Raw genomic sequence first — 23,492 nt, 5'->3', positions numbered from 1 at the left:
GCACTGTACTTAAATGGTTTGCTTCCTTCCTCTCTGATAGATCTCAAATGATCAAAATAGCGAACAGTCTTTCATCTCCTGTGGCGGTAGGTCAAGGTGTTCCCCAAGGCTCGATACTAGCACCAACATTGTTCAATCTCTACTTAGAACCACTGGGAAACCTCCTAAGCAAATCTGGGATTCACTATCATCTCTATGCAGACGACACTCAACTCTACCTCAAGGTTGCCTCCACTCATGATCTCTCCATCCTAAGATCTACTCTTGACTCCATTCAAAACTGAATGTCAACTCATCAATTGATTCTGAATCCCTCCAAAACTGAGTTCCTCCTCCTCTCCTCCTCACTCTCTCCTCCCCCGGTTCAATCATGGATGGATCAGATGAATCTACTAAACAATAAACCCATCATTGTCGACAGCGCAAAATCCCTTGGTGTCATTCTAGACAAAAAACTCAATCTAACTCCCCACATCAATTCTATTGCAAAATCTGCTCGCTACCAACTGCGCCTTCTTTGGGGAATCCGTCGCTTCTTCCCGGAGCAGGACCTTATAACCCTGGTGCAATCGCTGGTCCTTTCTAGACTAGACTACTGCAATTCTCTACTTACTGGCCTCCCCAAATCCCACCTGTCCCCACTTAAGTCTGTCTTCCACTCAGCAGCTCGTTTCATTTATGGGGCCAAAAGAAGCGATCACATCACACCGATGTTATCCACCCTCCGCTGGCTTCCCTTCGAGGCTAGAGCTATCTACAAGACTGCCTGCATCACCCACAAAGCCTTGCACTCCTCCTCTCCGCGCTACCTGGCGAATAAACTGAAACTCTCTGGTGGCTCTAGACTTTCACGCAATGCGGAGAATCTACTGCTTGAACCTCCCACTTTCAAGAAGGAGAGAACAATGGCCCAATCCTTTTCAGGCAACGCGGTGAGAATCTGGAACTCCTTTCCACCTCAGCTCCGGACGACCGCCTCCTCCCAGGCCTTCAAAAGGGACCTCAAAGTTCTCCTCCTCCAGAGACACCTCCAAAAGTAACTCACGTCCTCTTGCTATTTGTGAGGAAGACTTCCCACTACTGATAATTTCCATGACCATGGAAGTGCCTTCCCAGTGTATGCCTGTGATTGGAGGGTCTGCCTTTTTGCAGTATTTTCCATGTACTGGTGTTCGGTGCCCTTGTGTAACATGCACACACCACTTTGCCCTTGCAACACACGGCTGCTACCTCTCACATGTCTTTGCCTTTGATACTTGCACAAGTGCCACCTTGCCCACGTAACGCTTGTTCCTGAGCCTGAGTGTCTAGCACCTATTGCAGGACTATACCTCTAATTATACTCTGTTTTCTCTTATAACTGCACACTTGTCACTTTCATTTCCTCTTGTGCACTTTTGACTACCTCATGTATTTTGGTTGCTCACAATTTTTACTCAAGTATTTTGTTTGCTCACAATTGTCACTATTACCTTATGTAAGTAACGTATGTTTTTGCAATCTTTTCTTTTGTAATGTTTCTCATTATGTTCCATTTCTGTTCCTAATGTGAAGCGCTCTGACGCCTTCGGGTAAAGTCCGCGCTATATAAAAATGCATAAATAAATAAATAAATACCAGGACCTGTCTCCCCCTCACCCACCCCCCCCCCCCTCTCCCTGTCAGGCCCCCTCGTGCTTGTTCTTGTGCAATGGGATTTACGGGAATCGGAGAATCAATGTCTCTTAATCTTTAACTCCCCCTTCCAGGGCCAGGCTGAGCCCCGCCCCCGCACCCCCCCTCCTGCCCCCCCCCCCCCCCCTTCTCTGCAGCTCTCCAGCCCGGAGCGCACCGGGTCAGTACCCGAGGGACCCCAGGAGCAGGTAGGAGACCTCCGCTCTCCCCTCACGACCCTTCTTGTACCTCACCCCCCCCCCCCTACAGAGAGCGAGCAGCCCCCCTCTACCCTGACCCCCCTCTCTCTACTGGCCTCGTAACGCACGGGCAAAGTGTGCCCTGGCCCCGGGCCCCAGTCTACCAGGGGCCCCCGATAGAGCCAGATCTCTTCTGCAGAGCTTCGCCCTGATGACCATTAAGAATTCTTAAATTGATTGTTTTTGATATAGTTTTCCTTTAATTTATTTGTAATTTGGGTGATGAACAGAGTCTATTACAGACAATTTTACCAGAAAGTGTGTTTGGGCTTCATGCAAAAGAAATACAAAAGTTTCTGTTAATTCAAAACTGGATCCTGGATATGAGAAATGGGAGGATGTCACCGAGATTAATTGCAGGAATATGACTGAGCTGCTGCTGTGTGACAATATTGAAAACACATCACTAGCCCTGAATATGACACTTTTAGAGTGTGGAGGAGTGCGCCTGTGGGAGACCGGGCCAAAGAGGGGGCGAAGGGGCAGATATTGGATCAGAACAGGGGCCCCCTAAACACGCCTGGCCCAGGGCCCCCAAAATTGCTAGGATGTCTCTGTCAGGACCCTCTCTCTCTCCCCTCCCCCCGCGCCCCCTCTTCAGGCAACGCGGTGAGAATATCCTTGTACCTGTGTCTGGTTCTCTTTTGTAACTTGCACACGTCACTTCTCTCTTGTAACACACAGTTTGCTCCTCTTACATTTTGTTTGTTTTCGATACTTGCACAAGTGCCACCATTGCCGACGTCACGTTTGTTCTTGTGTTTGAGGGTCCTCCATTTATTGCAGTATATTACCTCTAAATGTACTTTGTTTCTCTTGTAACCGGCACACTTGTCACTCTTTCCTCCTGTAATGCACTGTTTACTACCTCATGTATTTTGTTGCTCACAATTGTCACTTTTACCTCATGTAACTTATCGTCTGCTTTTGTAGTTTGCTCATTTATAATTTTCTGTTCCTAGTGTGAAGCGCTCTGACGCCTTCGAGTAAAGTCCGCGCTATAGAAAAACGCACAAATAAATAAATAAAACTTGCAATCTGCCCGGACGCCCCTCCCGCACTCTCCCCCCCCCCCACACTCACCCTCTCTCCTGCCGCCCCCCTCCTTCGTCAATATACAGTGTTATCGCTTGTTTATTGTCAAACCTCTCCTCTTTGGGTTCCTCCTCCCTCCCTCTCTGTCTTTCCTTCATCACCCCCCCCCCCTCACCCCCCTCTCGGTTCTTCTTCCTCCGCCCAGAGTCCTCTCCTCATGTTTGCAGTCACCTCTAGCGACTGTCCCTGCACCACACCCCCCGTGCTTCTCTGACTGTCCCCCCTGTCTCCACTCCCCTTTACCCCCCCCCCCCACTCTGTTCTCCCCTTCTCTCTCGGTGTCGGGGTGTTTGGACTCAGAACGGGGTGCAGGACAGCGCCCCTTCCTCATACGCGCTGTTTTTTTACGTGAATTCGGAGATTGAGATAGGGAGGCTTTCTGAAGGGTCTGGTGATGGGAGCTGCAGCTGTGGAGACCTAGAGTCTGGTGATGGGAGCTGCAGGTGTGGAGACTGTCGAGTCTGGTGATGGGAGGTGCAGCTGTGGAGACCTAGAGTCTGGTGATGGGAGCTGCAGCTGTGGAGACCTACAGTCTGTGATGGGAGCTGCAGGTGTGGAGACCTAGAGTCTGGTGATGGAAGCTGCAGGTGTGGAGACCTAGAGTCTGGTGATGGGAGCTGCAGCTGTGGAGACCTACAGTCTGTGATGGGAGCTGCAGGTGTGGAGACCTAGAGTCTGTGATGGGAGCTGCAGGTGTGGAGACCGTAGAGTCTGGTGATGGGAGCTGCAGGTGTGGAGACCTAGAGTCTGTGATGGGAGCTGCAGGTGTGGAGACCTAGAGTCTATGATGGGAGCTGCAGGTGTGGAGACTGTCGAGTCTGGTGATGGGAGCTGCAGCTGTGGAGACCTAGAGTCTGTGATGAGAGCTGCAGCTGTGGAGACCTAGAGTCTGGTGATGGGAGCTGCAGGTGTGGAGACCTAGAGTCTGTGATGGGAGCTGCAGCTGTGGAGACGTAGAGTCTGTGATGGGAGCTGCAGCTGTGGAGACCTAGAGTCTGTGATGGGAGCTGCACGTGTGGAGACCTAGAGTCTGTGATGGGAGCTGCAGCTGTGGAGACCTAGAGTCTGGTGATGGGAGCTGCAGGTGTGGAGACCTAGAGTCTGTGATGGGAGCTGCAGCTGTGGAGACGTAGAGTCTGTGATGGGAGCTGCAGCTGTGGAGACCTAGAGTCTGTGATGGGAGCTGCACGTGTGGAGACCTAGAGTCTGTGATGGGAGCTGCAGCTGTGGAGACCTAGAGTCTGTGATGGGAGCTGCAGCTGTGAAGACCTAGAGTCTGTGATGGGAGCTGCAGCTGTGGAGACCTAGAGTCTGTGATGGGAGGTACAGCTGTGGAGACCTAGAGTCTGTGATGGGAGCTGCAGCTGTGGAGACCTAGAGTCTGGTGATGGGAGCTGCAGCTGTGGAGACCTAGAGTCTGGTGATGGGAGCTGTAGGTGTGGAGACCTAGAGTCTGGTGATGGGAGCTGTAGGTGTGGAGACCTAGAGTCTGGGGATGGGAGCTGTAGGTGTGGAGACCTAGAGTCTGGTGATGGGAGGTGCAGCTGTGGAGACCTAGAGTCTGGTGATGGGAGGTGCAGCTGTTGAGACTGTAGAGTCTGGTGATGGGAGCTGCAGCTGTGGAGACCTAGAGTCTGTGATGGGAGCTGCAGCTGTGGAGACCTAGAGTCTGTGATGGGAGCTGCAGCTGTGGAGACCTAGAGTCTGTGATGGGAGCTGCAGCTGTGGAGACCTAGAGTCTGTGATGGGAGCTGCAGCTGTGGAGACCTAGAGTCTGGTGATGGGAGGTGCAGCTGTGGAGACCTAGAGTCTGTGATGGGAGCTGCAACTGTGGAGACCTAGAGTCTGGTGATGGAAGCTGCAGCTGTGGAGACCTAGAGTCTGGTGATGGAAGCTGCAGCTGTGGAGGCCTAGAGTCTGTGATGGGAGCTGCAGCTGTGGAGACCTAGAGTCTGGTGACGGGAGCTGCATGTGTGGAGACCTAGAGTCTGGTGATGGGAGCTGCAGCTGTGGAGACCTAGAGTCTGGTGATGGGAGGTGCAGCTGTGGAGACCTTGAGTCTGTGATGGGAGGTGCAGCTGTGGAGACCTAGAGTCTGGTGATGCGAGGTGCAGCTGTGGAGTCCTTGAGTCTGTGATGGGAGGTGCAGCTGTGGAGACTGTAGAGTCTTGTGATGGGAGCTGCAGCTGTGGAGACCTAGAGTCTGGTGATGGAAGCTGCAGCTGTGGAGACTGTCGAGTCTGGTGATGGGAGCTGCAGCTGTGGAGACCTTGAGTCTGTGATGGGAGGTGCAGCTGTGGAGACCTAGAGTCTGTGATGGGAGCTGCAGCTGTGGAGACCTAGAGTCTGTGATGGGAGCTGCAGCTGTGGAGACCTTGAGTCTGTGATGGGAGCTGCAGCTGTGGAGACCTAGAGTCTGGTGATGGAAGCTGCAGCTGTGGAGACTGTCGAGTCTGGTGATGGGAGCTGCAGCTGTGGAGACCTAGAGTCTGGTGATGGGAGCTGCAGCTGTGGAGACCTAGAGTCTGTGATGGGAGCTGCAGCTGTGGAGACCTAGAGTCTGGTGATGGGAGCTGCAGGTGTGGAGACCTAGAGTCTGGTGATGGGAGGTGCAGCTGTGGAGACCTAGAGTCTGGTGATGGGAGGTGCAGCTGTGGAGACCTTGAGTCTGTGATGGGAGCTGCAGCTGTGGAGACCTAGAGTCTGGTGATGCGAGGTGCAGCTGTGGAGACCTTGAGTCTGTGATGGGAGGTGCAGCTGTGGAGACCTAGAGTCTGGTGATGGGAGCTGCAGCTGTGGAGACCTAGAGTCTGGTGATGGGAGGTGCAGCTGTGGAGACCTAGAGTCTGTGATGAGAGCTGCAGCTGTGGAGACCTAGAGTCTGGTGATGGGAGCTGCAGCTGTGGAGACCTAGAGTCTGTGATGGGAGGTGCAGCTGTGGAGACCTAGAGTCTGTGATGGGAGGTGCAGCTGTGGAGAGTCTGGTGATGGGAGGTGCAGCTGTGGAGACCTAGAGTCTGGTGATGGGAGGTGCAGCTGTGGAGAGTCTGGTGATGGGAGCTGCAGCTGTGGAGATCTAGAGTCTTGTGATGAGAGCTGCAGCTGTGGAGACCTAGAGTCTGGTGATGGGAGGTGCAGCTGTGGAGAGTCTGGTGATGGGAGCTGCAGCTGTAGAGACCTAGAGTCTGTGATGGGAGCTGCAGCTGTGGAGACCTAGAGTCTGTGATGGGAGCTGCAGCTGTGGAGACCTAGAGTCTGGTGATGGGAGGTGCAGCTGTGGAGAGTCTGGTGATGGGAGGTGCAGCTGTGGAGACCTAGAGTCTGTGATGGGAGCTGCAGCTGTGGAGACCTAGAGTCTGTGATGGGAGGTGCAACTGTGGAGACCTAGAGTCTGGTGATGGAAGCTGCAGCTGTGGAGACCTAGAGTCTGTGATGGGAGCTGCAGCTGTGGAGACCTAGAGTCTGGTGATGGAAGCTGCAGCTGTGGAGACCTAGAGTCTGTGATGGGAGCTGCAGCTGTGGAGACCTAGAGTCTGGTGATGGAAGCTGCAGCTGTGGAGACCTAGAGTCTGTGATGGGAGCTGCAGCTGTGGAGACCTAGAGTCTGTGATGGGAGCTGCAGCTGTGGAGACCTAGAGTCTGGTGATGGGAGGTGCAGCTGTGGAGACCTAGAGTCTGGTGATGGGAGGTGCAGCTGTGGAGACCTAGAGTCTGGTGATGGGAGCTGCAGGTGTGGAGACCTAGAGTCTGTGATGGGAGCTGCAGCTGTGGAGACCTAGAGTCTGTGATGGGAGGTGCAACTGTGGAGACCTAGAGTCTGGTGATGGAAGCTGCAGTTGTGGAGACCTAGAGTCTGTGATGGGAGCTGCAGCTGTGGAGACCTAGAGTCTGGTGATGGAAGCTGCAGCTGTGGAGACCTAGAGTCTGTGATGGGAGCTGCAGCTGTGGAGACCTAGAGTCTGGTGATGGGAGCTGCAACTGTGGAGACCTAGAGTCTGGTGATGGAAGCTGCAGCTGTGGAGACCTAGAGTCTGTGATGGGAGCTGCAGCTGTGGAGACCTAGAGTCTGTGATGGGAGCTGCAGCTGTGGAGACCTAGAGTCTGGTGATGGGAGGTGCAGCTGTGGAGACCTAGAGTCTGTGATGGGAGCTGCAACTGTGGAGACCTAGAGTCTGGTGATGGAAGCTGCAGCTGTGGAGACCTAGAGTCTGGTGATGGAAGCTGCAGCTGTGGAGACCTAGAGTCTGTGATGGGAGCTGCAGCTGTGGAGACCTAGAGTCTGTGATGGGAGCTGCAGCTGTGGAGACCTAGAGTCTGGTGATGGGAGGTGCAGCTGTGGAGACCTAGAGTCTGGTGATGGGAGGTGCAGCTGTGGAGACCTAGAGTCTGGTGATGGGAGCTGCAGGTGTGGAGACCTAGAGTCTGTGATGGGAGCTGCAGCTGTGGAGACCTAGAGTCTGTGATGGGAGGTGCAACTGTGGAGACCTAGAGTCTGGTGATGGAAGCTGCAGCTGTGGAGACCTAGAGTCTGTGATGGGAGCTGCAGCTGTGGAGACCTAGAGTCTGGTGATGGAAGCTGCAGCTGTGGAGACCTAGAGTCTGTGATGGGAGCTGCAGCTGTGGAGACCTAGAGTCTGGTGATGGGAGCTGCAACTGTGGAGACCTAGAGTCTGGTGATGGAAGCTGCAGCTGTGGAGACCTAGAGTCTGTGATGGGAGCTGCAGCTGTGGAGACCTAGAGTCTGTGATGGGAGCTGCAGCTGTGGAGACCTAGAGTCTGGTGATGGGAGGTGCAGCTGTGGAGACCTAGAGTCTGTGATGGGAGCTGCAACTGTGGAGACCTAGAGTCTGGTGATGGAAGCTGCAGCTGTGGAGACCTAGAGTCTGGTGATGGAAGCTGCAGCTGTGGAGACCTAGAGTCTGTGATGGGAGCTGCAGCTGTGGAGACCTAGAGTCTGTGATGGGAGCTGCAGCTGTGGAGACCTAGAGTCTGGTGATGGGAGGTGCAGCTGTGGAGACCTAGAGTCTGGTGATGGGAGGTGCAGCTGTGGAGACCTAGAGTCTGGTGATGGGAGCTGCAGGTGTGGAGACCTAGATTCTGTGATGGGAGCTGCAGCTGTGGAGACCTAGAGTCTGTGATGGGAGGTGCAACTGTGGAGACCTAGAGTCTGGTGATGGAAGCTGCAGCTGTGGAGACCTAGAGTCTGTGATGGGAGCTGCAGCTGTGGAGACCTAGAGTCTGGTGATGGAAGCTGCAGCTGTGGAGACCTAGAGTCTGTGATGGGAGCTGCAGCTGTGGAGACCTAGAGTCTGGTGATGGGAGCTGCAACTGTGGAGACCTAGAGTCTGGTGATGGAAGCTGCAGCTGTGGAGACCTAGAGTCTGTGATGGGAGCTGCAGCTGTGGAGACCTAGAGTCTGTGATGGGAGATGCAGCTGTGGAGACCTAGAGTCTGGTGATGGGAGCTGCAGCTGTGGAGACCTAGAGTCTGGTGATGGGAGGTGCAGCTGTGGAGACCTAGAGTCTGTGATGGGAGCTGCAACTGTGGAGACCTAGAGTCTGGTGATGGAAGCTGCAGCTGTGGAGACCTAGAGTCTGGTGATGGAAGCTGCAGCTGTGGAGACCTAGAGTCTGTGATGGGAGCTGCAGCTGTGGAGACCTAGAGTCTGTGATGGGAGCTGCAGCTGTGGAGACCTAGAGTCTGGTGATGGGAGGTGCAGCTGTGGAGACCTAGAGTCTGGTGATGGGAGGTGCAGCTGTGGAGACCTAGAGTCTGGTGATGGGAGCTGCAGCTGTGGAGACCTAGAGTCTGGTGATGGGAGCTGCAGCTGTGGAGACCTAGAGTCTGTGATGGGAGGTGCAGCTGTGGAGACTGTAGAGTCTTGTGATGGGAGCTGCAGCTGTGGAGACCTAGAGTCTGTGATGGGAGGTGCAGCTGTGGAGACTGTAGAGTCTTGTGATGGGAGCTGCAGCTGTGGAGACCTAGAGTCTGTGATGGGAGCTGCAGCTGTGGAGACCTAGAGTCTGGTGATGGGAGCTGCAGGTGTGGAGACCTAGAGTCTGTGATGGGAGCTGCAACTGTGGAGACCTAGAGTCTGGTGATGGAAGCTGCAGCTGTGGAGACCTAGAGTCTGGTGATGGGAGGTACAGCTGTGAAGACCTAGAGTCTGTGATGGGAGCTGCAGCTGTGGAGACCTAGAGTCTGTGTTGGGAGCTGCAGCTGTGGAGACCTAGAGTCTGTGATGGGAGCTGCAGCTGTGGAGACCTAGAGTCTGGTGATGGGAGGTGCAGCTGTGGAGACCTAGAGTCTGGTGATGGGAGGTGCAGCTGTGGAGACCTAGAGTCTGGTGATGGGAGGTGCAGCTGTGGAGACCTAGAGTCTGGTGATGGGAGCTGCAGCTGTGGAGACCTAGAGTCTGGTGATGGGAGCTGCAGCTGTGGAGACCTAGAGTCTGTGATGGGAGGTGCAGCTGTGGAGACTGTAGAGTCTTGTGATGGGAGCTGCAGCTGTGGAGACCTAGAGTCTGGTGATGGAAGCTGCAGCTGTGGAGACTGTCGAGTCTGGTGATGGGAGGTGCAGCTGTGGAGACTGTCGAGTCTGGTGATGGAAGGTGCAGCTGTGGAGACCTAGAGTCTGTGATGGGAGCTGCAGCTGTGGAGACCTAGAGTCCGGTGATGGGAGCTGCAGGTGTGGAGACCTAGAGTCTGTGATGGGAGCTGCAGGTGTGGAGACCTAGAGTCTGTGATGGGAGCTGCAGCTGTGGAGACCTAGAGTCTGTGATGGGAGCTGCAGCTGTTGCTGTGGAGACCTAGAGTCTGTGATGGGAGCTGCAGCTGTGGAGACCTAGAGTCTGTGATGGGAGCTGCAGCTGTGGAGACCTAGAGTCTGTGATGGGAGCTGCAGCTGTTGCTGTGGAGACCTAGAGTCTGTGATGGGAGCTGCAGCTGTTGCTGTGGAGACCTAGAGTCTGTGATGGGAGCTGCAGCTGTTGCTGTGGAGACCTAGAGTCTGTGATGGGAGCTGCAGCTGTGGAGACCTAGAGTCTGGTGATGGGAGGTGCAGCTGTGGAGACCTAGAGTCTGTGATGGGAGCTGCAGCTGTGGAGACCTAGAGTCTGTGATGGGAGCTGCAGCTGTTGCTGTGGAGACCTAGAGTCTGTGATGGGAGCTGCAGCTGTTGCTGTGGAGACCTAGAGTCTGTGATGGGAGCTGCAGCTGTGGAGACCTAGAGTCTGTGATGGGAGCTGCAGCTGTGGAGACCTAGAGTCTGTGATGGGAGCTGCAGCTGTTGCTGTGGAGACCTAGAGTCTGTGATGGGAGCTGCAGCTGTTGCTGTGGAGACCTAGAGTCTGTGATGGGAGCTGCAGCTGTGGAGACCTAGAGTCTGGTGATGGGATGTGCAGCTGTGGAGACCTAGAATCTGTGATGGGAGCTGCAGGTGTGGAGACCTAGAGTCTGGTGATGGGAGGTGCAGCTGTGGAGACCTAGAGACGAGTCTGTGATGGGAGCTGCAGCTGTGGAGACCTAGAGTCTGTGATGGGAGCTGCAGCTGTGGAGACCTAGAGTCTGGTGATGGGAGCTGCAGCTGTGGAGACCTAGAGTCTGGTGATGGAAGGTGCAGCTGTGGAGACCTAGAGTCTGTGATGGGAGCTGCAGCTGTGGAGACCTAGAGTCTGTGATGGGAGCTGCAGCTGTGGAGACCTAGAGTCCGGTGATGGGAGCTGCAGGTGTGGAGACCTAGAGTCTGTGATGGGAGCTGCAGGTGTGGAGACCTAGAGTCTGTGATGGGAGCTGCAGGTGTGGAGACCTAGAGTCTGTGCTGGGAGCTGCAGCTGTGGAGACCTAGAGTCTGGTGATGGAAGGTACAGCTGTGGAGACCTAGAGTCTGGTGATGGGAGCTGCAGCTGTGGAGACCTAGAGTCTTGTGATGGGAGCTGCAGGTGTAGAGACTCCAGAGTCTGTGATGGGAGCTGCAGCTGTGGAGACCTAGAGTCTGTGATGGGAGCTGCAGCTGTGGAGACCTAGAGTTTGGTGATGGGAGCTGAAGCTGTGGGACCTAGAGTCTGGTGATGGGAGCTGCAGCTGTGGGACCTAGAATCTGGTGATGGGAGCTGCAGCTGTGGAGACCTAGAGTCTGGTGATGGGAGCTGCAGCTGTGGAGACCTAGAGTCCGGTGATGGGAGCTGCTGGTGTGGAGACCTAGAGTCTGTGATGGGAGCTGCAGGTGTGGAGACCTAGAGTCTGTGATGGGAGCTGCAGCTGTGGAGACCTAGAGTCTTGTGATGGGAGCTGCAGGTGTAGAGACTGTAGAGTCTGTGATGGGAGCTGCAGCTGTGGAGACCTAGAGTCTGGCGATGGGAGCTGCAGCTGTGGAGATTGTAGAGTCTGTGATGGGAGCTGCAGGTGTAGAGACTGCAGAGTCTGTGATGGGAGCTGCAGCTGTGGAGACCTAGAGTCTGTGATGGGAGCTGCAGCTGTGGAGACCTAGAGTTTGGTGATGGGAGCTGAAGCTGTGGGACCTAGAGTCTGGTGATGGGAGTTGCAGCTGTGGGACCTAGAGTCTGGTGATGGGAGCTGCAGCTGTGGAGACCTAGAGTCTGGTGATGGGAGCTGCAGCTGTGGAGACCTAGAGTCCAGTGATGGGAGCTGCAGGTGTGGAGACCTAGAGTCTGTGATGGGAGCTGTAGGTGTGGAGACCTAGAGTCTGTGATGGGAGCTGCAGCTGTGGAGACCTAGAGTCTTGTGATGGGAGCTGCAGCTGTTGCTGTGGAGACCTAGAGTCTGTGATGGGAGCTGCAGGTGTGGAGACCTAGAGTCTGGTGATGTGAGGTGCAGCTGTGGAGACCTAGAGTCTGTGATGGGAGCTGCAGGTGTGGAGACCTAGAGTCTGGTGATGGGAGCTGCAGCTGTGGAGACCTAGAGTCTGGTGAGGGGAGCTGCAGCTGTGGAGACCTAGAGTCTGTGATGGGAGCTGCATGTGTGGAGACTGTAGAGTCTGTGATGGGAGCTGCAGCTGTGGAGACCTAGAGTCTGTGATACGAGCTGCAGCTGTGGAGACCTAGAGTCTGTGATGGGAGCTGCACGTGTGGAGACCTAGAGTCTGTGATGGGAGCTGCAGCTGTGGAGACCTAGAGTCTGTGATGGGAGCTGCAGGTGTGGAGACCTAGAGTCTGGTGATGGGAGCTGCAGGTGTGGAGACCTAGAGTCTGGTGAGGGGAGCTGCAGCTGTGGAGACCTAGAGTCTGTGATGGGAGCTGCACGTGTGGAGACCTAGAGTCTAGTGATGGGAGGTGCAGCTGTGGAGACCTAGAGTCTGGTGATGGGAGCTGCAGGTGTGGAGACCTAGAGTCTGTGATGGGAGCTGCACGTGTGGAGACCTAGAGTCTGGTGATGGGAGCTGCAGGTGTGGAGACCTAGAGTCTGGTGAGGGGAGCTGCAGCTGTGGAGACCTAGAGTCTGGTGATGGAAGGTACAGCTGTGGAGACCTAGAGTCTGTGATGGGAGCTGCAGCTGTGGAGACCTAGAGTCTGTGATGGGAGCTGCAGGTGTGGAGACTGTAGAGTCTGTGATGGGAGCTGCAGGTGTGGAGACCTAGAGTCTGGTGATGGAAGGTACAGCTGTGGAGACCTAGAGTCTGTGATGGGAGCTGCAGCTGTGGAGACCTAGAGTCTGTGATGGGAGGTGCAGCTGTGGAGACTGTAGAGTCTTGTGATGGGAGCTGCAGCTGTGGAGACCGTAGAGTCTGGTGAAGGGAGCTGCAGGTGTGGAGACCTAGAGTCTTGTGATGGGAGCTGCAGCTGTGGAGACCTAGAGTCTGGTGATGGGAGCTGCAGGTGTGGAGACCTAGAGTCTGGTGAGGGGAGCTGCAGCTGTGGAGACCTAGAGTCTGTGATGGGAGCTGCAGGTGTGGAGACTGTAGAGTCTGTGATGGGAGCTGCAGGTGTGGAGACCTAGAGTCTGGTGATGGAAGGTACAGCTGTGGAGACCTAGAGTCTGTGATGGGAGCTGCAGCTGTGGAGACCTAGAGTCTGTGATGGGAGGTGCAGCTGTGGAGACCTAGAATCTGTGATGGGAGCTGCAGCTGTGGAGATGTAGAGTCTGGTGATGGGAGGTGCAGCTGTGGAGACCTAGAGTCTGGTGATGCGAGGTGCAGCTGTGGAGACCTAGAATCTGTGATGGGAGCTGCAGCTGTGGAGACCTAGAGTCTGGTGATGGGAGGTGCAGCTGTGGAGACCTAGAGTCTGGTGATGGGAGCTGCAGCTGTGGAGACCTAGAGTCTGGTGATGGGAGCTGCAGCTGTGGAGACCTAGAGTCTTGTGATGAGAGCTGCCGCTGTGGAGACCTAGAGTCTGTGATGGGAGCTGCAGGTGTAGAGACCTAGAGTCTGTGATGGGAGCTGCAGCTGTGGAGACCTAGAGTCTTGTGATGAGAGCTGCAGCTGTGGAGACCTAGAGTCTGTGATGGGAGCTGCAGCTGTGGAGACCTAGAGTCTGTGATGGGAGGTGCAGCTGTGGAGACCTAGAGTCTGGTGATGGAAGGTACAGCTGTGGAGACCTAGAGTCTGGTGATGGGAGGTGCAGCTGTGGAGACCTAGAATCTTGTGATGGGAGGTGCAGCTGTGGAGACTGTAGAGTCTGGTGATGGGAGGTGCAGCCGTGTAGACCTAGAGTTTGGTGATGGGAGCTGCAGCTGTGGAGACTGTAGAGTCTGGTGATGGGAGGTGCAGCTGTGCAAACCTAGATTTTGGTGATGGGAGCTGCAGGTGTAGAGACTCCAGAGTCTGTGATGGGAGCTGCAGCTGTGGAGACCTAGAGTCTGTGATGGGAGCTGCAGCTGTGGAGACCTAGAGTTTGGTGATGGGAGCTGAAGCTGTGGGACCTAGAGTCTGGTGATGGGAGCTGCAGCTGTGGGACCTAGAATCTGGTGATGGGAGCTGCAGCTGTGGAGACCTAGAGTCTGGTGATGGGAGCTGCAGCTGTGGAGACCTAGAGTCCGGTGATGGGAGCTGCTGGTGTGGAGACCTAGAGTCTGTGATGGGAGCTGCAGGTGTGGAGACCTAGAGTCTGTGATGGGAGCTGCAGCTGTGGAGACCTAGAGTCTTGTGATGGGAGCTGCAGGTGTAGAGACTGTAGAGTCTGTGATGGGAGCTGCAGCTGTGGAGACCTAGAGTCTGGCGATGGGAGCTGCAGCTGTGGAGATTGTAGAGTCTGTGATGGGAGCTGCAGGTGTAGAGACTGCAGAGTCTGTGATGGGAGCTGCAGCTGTGGAGACCTAGAGTCTGTGATGGGAGCTGCAGCTGTGGAGACCTAGAGTTTGGTGATGGGAGCTGAAGCTGTGGGACCTAGAGTCTGGTGATGGGAGTTGCAGCTGTGGGACCTAGAGTCTGGTGATGGGAGCTGCAGCTGTGGAGACCTAGAGTCTGGTGATGGGAGCTGCAGCTGTGGAGACCTAGAGTCCAGTGATGGGAGCTGCAGGTGTGGAGACCTAGAGTCTGTGATGGGAGCTGTAGGTGTGGAGACCTAGAGTCTGTGATGGGAGCTGCAGCTGTGGAGACCTAGAGTCTTGTGATGGGAGCTGCAGCTGTTGCTGTGGAGACCTAGAGTCTGTGATGGGAGCTGCAGGTGTGGAGACCTAGAGTCTGGTGATGTGAGGTGCAGCTGTGGAGACCTAGAGTCTGTGATGGGAGCTGCAGGTGTGGAGACCTAGAGTCTGGTGATGGGAGCTGCAGCTGTGGAGACCTAGAGTCTGGTGAGGGGAGCTGCAGCTGTGGAGACCTAGAGTCTGTGATGGGAGCTGCATGTGTGGAGACTGTAGAGTCTGTGATGGGAGCTGCAGCTGTGGAGACCTAGAGTCTGTGATACGAGCTGCAGCTGTGGAGACCTAGAGTCTGTGATGGGAGCTGCACATGTGGAGACCTAGAGTCTGTGATGGGAGCTGCAGCTGTGGAGACCTAGAGTCTGTGATGGGAGCTGCAGGTGTGGAGACCTAGAGTCTGGTGATGGGAGCTGCAGGTGTGGAGACCTAGAGTCTGGTGAGGGGAGCTGCAGCTGTGGAGACCTAGAGTCTGTGATGGGAGCTGCACGTGTGGAGACCTAGAGTCTAGTGATGGGAGGTGCAGCTGTGGAGACCTAGAGTCTGGTGATGGGAGCTGCAGGTGTGGAGACCTAGAGTCTGTGATGGGAGCTGCACGTGTGGAGACCTAGAGTCTGGTGATGGGAGCTGCAGGTGTGGAGACCTAGAGTCTGGTGAGGGGAGCTGCAGCTGTGGAGACCTAGAGTCTGGTGATGGAAGGTACAGCTGTGGAGACCTAGAGTCTGTGATGGGAGCTGCAGCTGTGGAGACCTAGAGTCTGTGATGGGAGCTGCAGGTGTGGAGACTGTAGAGTCTGTGATGGGAGCTGCAGGTGTGGAGACCTAGAGTCTGGTGATGGAAGGTACAGCTGTGGAGACCTAGAGTCTGTGATGGGAGCTGCAGCTGTGGAGACCTAGAGTCTGTGATGGGAGGTGCAGCTGTGGAGACTGTAGAGTCTTGTGATGGGAGCTGCAGCTGTGGAGACCGTAGAGTCTGGTGAAGGGAGCTGCAGGTGTGGAGACCTAGAGTCTTGTGATGGGAGCTGCAGCTGTGGAGACCTAGAGTCTGGTGATGGGAGCTGCAGGTGTGGAGACCTAGAGTCTGGTGAGGGGAGCTGCAGCTGTGGAGACCTAGAGTCTGTGATGGGAGCTGCAGGTGTGGAGACTGTAGAGTCTGTGATGGGAGCTGCAGGTGTGGAGACCTAGAGTCTGGTGATGGAAGGTACAGCTGTGGAGACCTAGAGTCTGTGATGGGAGCTGCAGCTGTGGAGACCTAGAGTCTGTGATGGGAGGTGCAGCTGTGGAGACCTAGAATCTGTGATGGGAGCTGCAGCTGTGGAGATGTAGAGTCTGGTGATGGGAGGTGCAGCTGTGGAGACCTAGAGTCTGGTGATGCGAGGTGCAGCTGTGGAGACCTAGAATCTGTGATGGGAGCTGCAGCTGTGGAGACCTAGAGTCTGGTGATGGGAGGTGCAGCTGTGGAGACCTAGAGTCTGGTGATGGGAGCTGCAGCTGTGGAGACCTAGAGTCTGGTGATGGGAGCTGCAGCTGTGGAGACCTAGAGTCTTGTGATGAGAGCTGCCGCTGTGGAGACCTAGAGTCTGTGATGGGAGCTGCAGGTGTAGAGACCTAGAGTCTGTGATGGGAGCTGCAGCTGTGGAGACCTAGAGTCTTGTGATGAGAGCTGCAGCTGTGGAGACCTAGAGTCTGTGATGGGAGCTGCAGCTGTGGAGACCTAGAGTCTGTGATGGGAGGTGCAGCTGTGGAGACCTAGAGTCTGGTGATGGAAGGTACAGCTGTGGAGACCTAGAGTCTGGTGATGGGAGGTGCAGCTGTGGAGACCTAGAATCTTGTGATGGGAGGTGCAGCTGTGGAGACTGTAGAGTCTGGTGATGGGAGGTGCAGCCGTGTAGACCTAGAGTTTGGTGATGGGAGCTGCAGCTGTGGAGACTGTAGAGTCTGGTGATGGGAGGTGCAGCTGTGCAAACCTAGATTTTGGTGATGATAGGTGCAGCTGTGGAGACCTAGAGTCTGGTGATGGGAGCTGCATGTGTGGAGACCTAGAGTCTGTGATGTGAGCTGCAGCTGTGGAAACCTAGAGTTTGGTGATGGGAGGTGCAGCTGTGGAGACCTAGAGTTTGGTGATGGGAGGTGCAGCTCCGCAGACAACAGAGTTTAGTGATGTGATGGGCACCTGTGAATACTGTAGTGTTCGGTGATGGGAGATGCAGCTGTGGAGACCGTAGAGTTTTGTGATGGGAGGGGCACCTTTGCAGACTGTAGGGTTCGATAATAGTAGGTGCAGCTGTGAAGTCCTTAAGGTTTTGTGGTGGGAGGTGACACTGTGGAGACTGTAGGGTTTGGTGATAGAAGGTACAGCTGTGGAGACCTAGGGTTTGGTGATCGAAGGTATAGCTGTGGAGACCTAGAGTCTGGTGATGGGAGTTGCTGCTGTAGAGACCTAGAAATTGGTGATGGGAGGTGCAGCTGTGAATACTGTAGGGTTTGTGTTGGGAGGTCCAGCTGTGGAGGCAGTATAGTTTAGTGATGAGAGATGCATCATTGAGGCTGTGGAATTTGGTGATGGGAGGTGCATCTGTTGAGACTTTAGAGTTTGGTGAAGGGAGGAGCAGATGTGGAGACCTAAGGTTTGGTGATGGGAGGAGATGCAGCTGTGGAGACCGTAGAGTTTTGTGATGGGAGATGTAGTTATGAACTCCTTAACGTTTGGTGGTGGGAGGTGAAGCTGTGGCGACTGTAGCGTTTGCTGATAGGAGGTGCATCTGTGGAGACCTAGGGTTTGGTGATGGGAGGTGCAGCTTTGGAGACCATAGAATTTAGTGAGGGGAGGTCTGGCTGTGGAGACTAAGAGTGTGGTGATGTGAGGAGCAACTATGGAGACTGTAAGGTTTCGTGATAGGAGGTGCAGCTGTGGAGACCTAAGGTTTGGTGATGGTAGGTCCCGCTGTGGAGACCGTAGAGTTTAATTATAGGAGATCTACCTGTTGAGATTTAGAATTTAATGATGGGAGGTGCAGCTGTGGAGACTCTAGAGTTTGGTGATGGGAGGTGCAGCAGTGAAACTGTAGAGTTGGTGATGGGAAGTGCAGCAGTGAAACTATAGAGTTGGTGATGGGAGGTGCAGTAGTGAAGACTGTAGAGTTTGATGATGGGAGGTGCAGCTTTAGAGACCTTAGAGATGGTGATGGGATTTTCAGCTGTGAAGACTTAGAGTTTGGTAATTTTGTTCATGGGAGGTGCATCTGTGGAGACCTAGGGTTTGGTGATGGGGGTTGCAGCTGTGGAGACTGTTGGGTTTGGTGATGGGGGTTGCAGATGTGGAGACTGTTGAGTTTGTTGATAGGAGGTGCAGCTGTGGGGACCTAGAGTTTGGTGATGGGAGTGTGGAAATGAGCCTTTTTAGGGGCCCATCGGTGCAAGGGTTCACCCTTATCTGTCCACTGGTCCTTAAACCAACAAAACAGAGATTGGCACGGAAGCTGGAATATCAAATAACAAGTTTATTAATCAATCATGAGTGGGACTACATCAGTACAACAACCTCGGGCACTGTATGAGGTAGTACATGGAATACAGAAACCAGGGGCCTTTTATACACATTTTGTAGCTGAGTAAGCATGGAGACTCAAATAGAGGGTACAGGCATACACAGGAATAGCTATTGACGAACATGGACAAATAGAAACCACTTTGTCAGCAGAGTGGGAGGGGAGACAGAACTGCTTACATCAGTTAGAATAGCCTGACAGTTACATTCTAAAACAGGTGCATTCTAGCAGCAACAGGCCTTTCTGAGCTTACATAGTGCTCTGGCTCAGTACTGAAGGAGTTAAATACAATTGATGACTCAAGCAGAATAGAAAGGCAGGCAACAATGAAGGCGGCAGAATCACACGGCTAACAAAATGGATGCCGCTAGAAAAAATGGCTTCAGCTTATGCTAACGGCTATTATCTGCGATTTCCACAGACGGCCCTTTTAGCATTAGCTGAAGACATTGCTATAAAGTAGAAGTAACATGGAAGTTATCACAAATATCAATCGACATTAGTTGACTTATTTTTTTTGAGTCAGATACTAGTCGGGCATTTATATTCTTGGCATTTTGTTTGGTTGGTATACGTGAGGTACAGGTAGAAGCACAAAGGGAGAAAATAATGGCTATTATCACAAACAGAACTGTCAATATGTTCCAACCCCAAGCAGAGAGCAAATCCCAAAACCACCCAGTCCAATTCCAAGTTCCAGGGCTCTGATGTATTTCAGTAGCTATCTTATTCAGATTGGAAATAGCCCACAGCATGTGTCTAATGCAATGTCTAAATAAAAACATTATCTTGATAGACCTTCCAGTGTTCTTCTTTATGAGGGCTAGAGTACCAATGATATGTTCAGGGGGGGCGGAGTAGTACTTATCAAAGTGTGCACAAAATATTTTTCTTGCAGAAAAAACAGTATTCTAAATACGAATAAAATAATTGTCACAACAACAATCTTTGTTTTGGGGGACCAGGAGGACCAAACGGTCCATTGGATTTAGGACGAGGAGCCACAAAGGGCTGCTCCTCCTCAAAATGGGACGACCAAAGGGATACATTGCTAACGAAAAAGTACTTGGGGAATTGAAGCCACTGTACAACCAGCCAGAGGGGAGTCTTTTCCTTGTGTCCGTCTGAGCCTCACAGGCAGGCTCTTACTGTTCATCAAGTGTTCACTTCTCCCACGGTGGAGCTGCACAACTTGCAACTCAGAAAAAACAATACCGGCCCAGGCTAAGGAAAAAGTATTTCTTTCAGGATAGGGCAATCACTCTCCAGGGCAAATACCCTCAACGATCCTGTCCAGTGTCTCAGGCATAGCACCAGTATTTTTCACTCTGATCTAACAGGCACCAGAGGCACAGCACCTGTACCCTGAACTCAAGTCCTTCCCTACATCTTGTGTTACTCTGCTGGCACACTGCTCTTTCGTCGGGGCCGCAGATTGTACCTAGTGTGCCCAGGCACCTCCTTATCAACAAGCAAAGGTGCAGACTTGCATTCACTTGGGGACCGGGTCCCTTATAATGCTATCTGTTTCCAATATGACAGCAATGTGCTGTACTCTAATGTCCTCACAGAAACCCAAAAAAGTTAATAAACCACTCATTACCTCCGTCTGCTTTGACAGACATCTTCCTTCGGACAGACAGCTTGAGCAGCTGTTAAAAGCTCTCTTTCTGGTGCTGGGAATGAGGCTCAGTTCATTCTATTAACAAGCATTTACAATGCAACGGTTTTGCCTTTGTAAAAGTTAGAGCTATTGGCATTGTAAATGACAAATTTTTTATTTATGTGTTCGTTTTGAAAACAGATAAATAAATGGCATTGTCATTTACAATGGCAATAGCCTAATCTCTCGCAAATGCCACACACACACACCCACAGAGAGCCCCCCCACACAGAGCCCCTCCACACAGAGCCTCCCCACACACACACACACACACACAGAGCCCCCCCACACACACCCACACAGAGCCCCCCCACACACTGCGAGCCCCCCCCACACAAAGAGCACCCCCTCACACTGCGAGCCCCCCCCCACAGACTGCGAGCCCCCATCCACACACTGCGAGCCCCCATCCACACACTGCGAGCCCCTAGAGAGTAAAATACATAGGGCCTGTGCAATGAGTAAACAACACCAAGTCCCTCCCCCCCCTTCCAGAAAGATGCCACGGAGGTGTTATCTGTTAGCAAATACCTCGGATCGAACCAGGGACCGTGGCTCTAAAGGAAAACGCTTTCCTTACGGCCATCAGAGAGCTCCGGCTGGGCTAATGCAGGCGCGACCTGGTCTTAGTCCAATGTATTCTATTGGAATTAACTGAACGCAAAGTTCCAGAATCTATTCGCATGGTGTCCCAGAATGATATGGATTATTGACTAACCTTTGCTACTAAACACAAACTTTAGAATTTAAAATATGCTTCAGCAGGAACCTTAGATTCTGAGATAGACCTATGGAGTTCACCTATTTAAAACTATCAAAGCGTTTGCAGAGGCAAGTCCATACATTCCGGTCTAAATCAGCAAGCTGAAGCACTGGAAATCAAGAATACTTCCTACTAAATATCGAGCACATTAAATCTGATTTAGAATTGCACAAGCCTGTATAGTTTTGGATTGGAGCATTCTAGCACATCATCAATCTGCTTTACGTGAATGATATCAGGTGCCTGAAACTCGCAAATGAGATGACAAGATGATTCTTGCTGAAGGTCTTGAGTAAGCAGTGTTATCAAAAAGCATCAACAATACTTGCAACATAACTTCTCACAACAACAAAAACAACGGTTGGTAACCATCAGCCTACAGACTAGTGTGACATGGAACAAGTGCTCTCTACCACCTCCAAACAATCAAAAATTGCAATGCTGAGAAACCAAGTATACAACTGCATCGTGCAAGACTAATAAAAAAGGCTGTTATAACACAAACATTAACATTTGTCTCTAAGGCTGTACATCAATCACACAGCGTTTGCAGGACCTAGCCACTTGGCAATCAATGTTTGAGAAATGCTGGCTACATTTGTGTACTCACATCAAGTACATATATATATATATGCCTTGCGCTTACAGGCGGACACATTCATTATGCTAGGCACGGGCATCATTGATTTGCCCAGAATCACAGGATGTTGAGATTCCCTGCCAAGACTCGATCCCTGTTCCCCAGCTTCGAGGTCGATTGCTCTGGCCGTTAGGCCACATCCTTGCAATAGCAACCCCATTCACTTGCCAAACAAATCAACGCAGTAACAATGTTAGCAAAGTACTTATAACTGCCCCGTGTTCCGAAAAGGGGCTTGGTCTCTATTCTGTACAAGCCTTACCTGGATCCACTCGTGAAGGTCACTCGGCGGTCTTCTGCGGTGTAATAGTGCCCCAGGAGGAGGGTGGAGAGGGTGACAATGGCCATCCAAAAGAGACCGCAGCGGTTCAGCCGGGGAGCCCGGGGGCAAAAGACTTTCATCCCTGGAGGCTACGTTTGGGGATTCTGCCCCTCCCCTTAACAGTTACTTCAGGCTCTGCAGGAACGCGAGCGTGGGGCTCTGGGCCCCTCTAAGAGCGCGCGGTGAGGCAATGTAGTTCTAGCATGTGTACTCCGCGGACCATCTGTTCCAATCTCGGTAGGTTAATGCGCCGGCTGCAGAGCTCTGTGCGAGCCGACGAGGTCAAAGGTTCCAGTAGAAGTGTAGGGTGGGTTAACGCGCCGACTGTGGAGCTCTGTGTATGCCCGGGAAACTACAAATTCGAAGCCCATCAGGGTGGCAGTAGGCGTACAGCTAAATGTACCTTCACAAGTCACTTGTACTTCCAAAAGAGTACTTCAAGCCCCCCCACCGAGCTCCGCGGGGACCCGGTGCAGCGCCCAGCGAGCTGCCCCCGTGCCCCATCTCTGACGGACTCACTTCCTCCCCATCGGGGCGCCGGCCGGGGTTCTGTGTTGTAGTCTGAGAGGTCCCTCCCCGGGGGTGCAGCACACTCACGGGTCCCCACTCACGGGTCCCCTCCCACGCGCGCTCCTGCCCTCTTGTTCTTCTTCCTCCCCTGTGCCTTCCTCTCACAGGCACCAGCCGGCAGCTGCACCTTCTGGCTGCGAGGTGTTGATGCTGTTACTTGTTGCTAAGAGGGCGGAGGGGCGGGCGGATGGTGCGAGGCACTGACTTTTCGACCGGTTTAGACTTGCCAAGGGTACACCGAACGAACCCAGCTATTTCGCGCCTGGGTCCTCTTCCCTGTGTTTGGGATTAAACATTTGCTTGCTGCTGTCATGTGGGCAAAAATGCAGGTGCACATTCCGTACTTCCTTTTACCTGCCCCTCCCATAGCAAAAAACATCAGACGGTGCGCGCGCGTTTACATGAGAAACAGAAATGCAGGTACTCTGTCTCAGAGGAGGCGCAGCAGTGCTGCACAGTGAAAGACACTAGAGTCTTGCTAAGAATAGTATGCAATCTCATTAAAATAATTAGCAAGTCAATGATACAGCACTCCTGGGGAGGGGCCGGCGGGAACGGGGGAGGGGGCGGGTTAACGGAAACACTAACAAAGTTAACAAGACGAGAGGGGGGGCCGGCGGGAACGGCGGAGGGGGGCGGGTTAACGGAAACACGAACAAGTTAGACAGCGGGAGGGGGGGCGGGAACGGGTACACACTTACCTGCTCGGCAACATAAATCGCGCAGCCCACTCCTGCAAAAGGCAGGACGAGAATAAACAAAACACGGCTTGAGAAGAAAAAAAAAAAACCCCGCCCACCGTAGCGTGACGTCGCCAAAAGGGAAAAATTCTCGGGAACGCCCCCGAATCTGGTCCGGGATTGACGGACAGAGCCGTCTCCCAATGGCTAGCCTCCATTTATGGAGCTAGTCAATGGGAGCAGGGGGCGAGTCCCTGTTCACCACTGTAAGACATAAGATTTTGCTAGCGCATGCGTACTTCGTACGCATTTTGCTAGACAAAACCTAAAAACCAGGCATTCAAAGACAGTCAAAATCTATCATTTGCAGTGTGGTAATAGGAGGATGCTTTTATTTTAGCAGCAACCAATTACTCATATAATGTGAATGCCTTTTAATATTTAATAAGATGTATCTAAGAATAGTGCGGTAACATTTTGCACAGCTGATAGGCAGTACTAACAAAATGCTGGGCATCTATTTTTAATTTTGTTAAGTCCTAGTTCTGCAAAACACACAAATTCGCTTTTCCCTGTGAGGCCTACTTTCCCTACTGAGTGCCTTTTTCTAGGTAAAGTTAGTTTAAACATTATATAGCTCTAGCTATACCCAAAGGTTTCAGAGCGCTTTATTTGTTGTGAGATAACATTTTCTCTTTTTATATGGAA

General features: G+C 53.1%; 1 protein-coding gene across 1 annotated transcript in view; it reads left to right on the top strand.

Moving 5' to 3' along the window:
• Positions 1-1,791: 1,791 nt before the first annotated feature.
• SERPING1 (serpin family G member 1) overlaps positions 1,792-23,492 on the top strand; it is a 163,318-nt gene continuing 141,617 nt past the window's right edge. Inside the window, exon 1 of the mRNA XM_078674150.1 lies at positions 1,792-1,862. The gene's annotated coding sequence lies outside the window, so the exon portion shown is untranslated. The remainder of the gene's footprint in view (positions 1,863-23,492) is intronic.

This window comes from Lissotriton helveticus, chromosome 1_1 (genome assembly GCF_964261635.1).
Source record: "Lissotriton helveticus chromosome 1_1, aLisHel1.1, whole genome shotgun sequence".
Lineage (NCBI taxonomy): Eukaryota > Metazoa > Chordata > Amphibia > Caudata > Salamandridae > Lissotriton > Lissotriton helveticus.
Note: the sequence above shows the minus strand (reverse complement) of the source record. Positions and strands in the feature narration are given on the sequence as shown.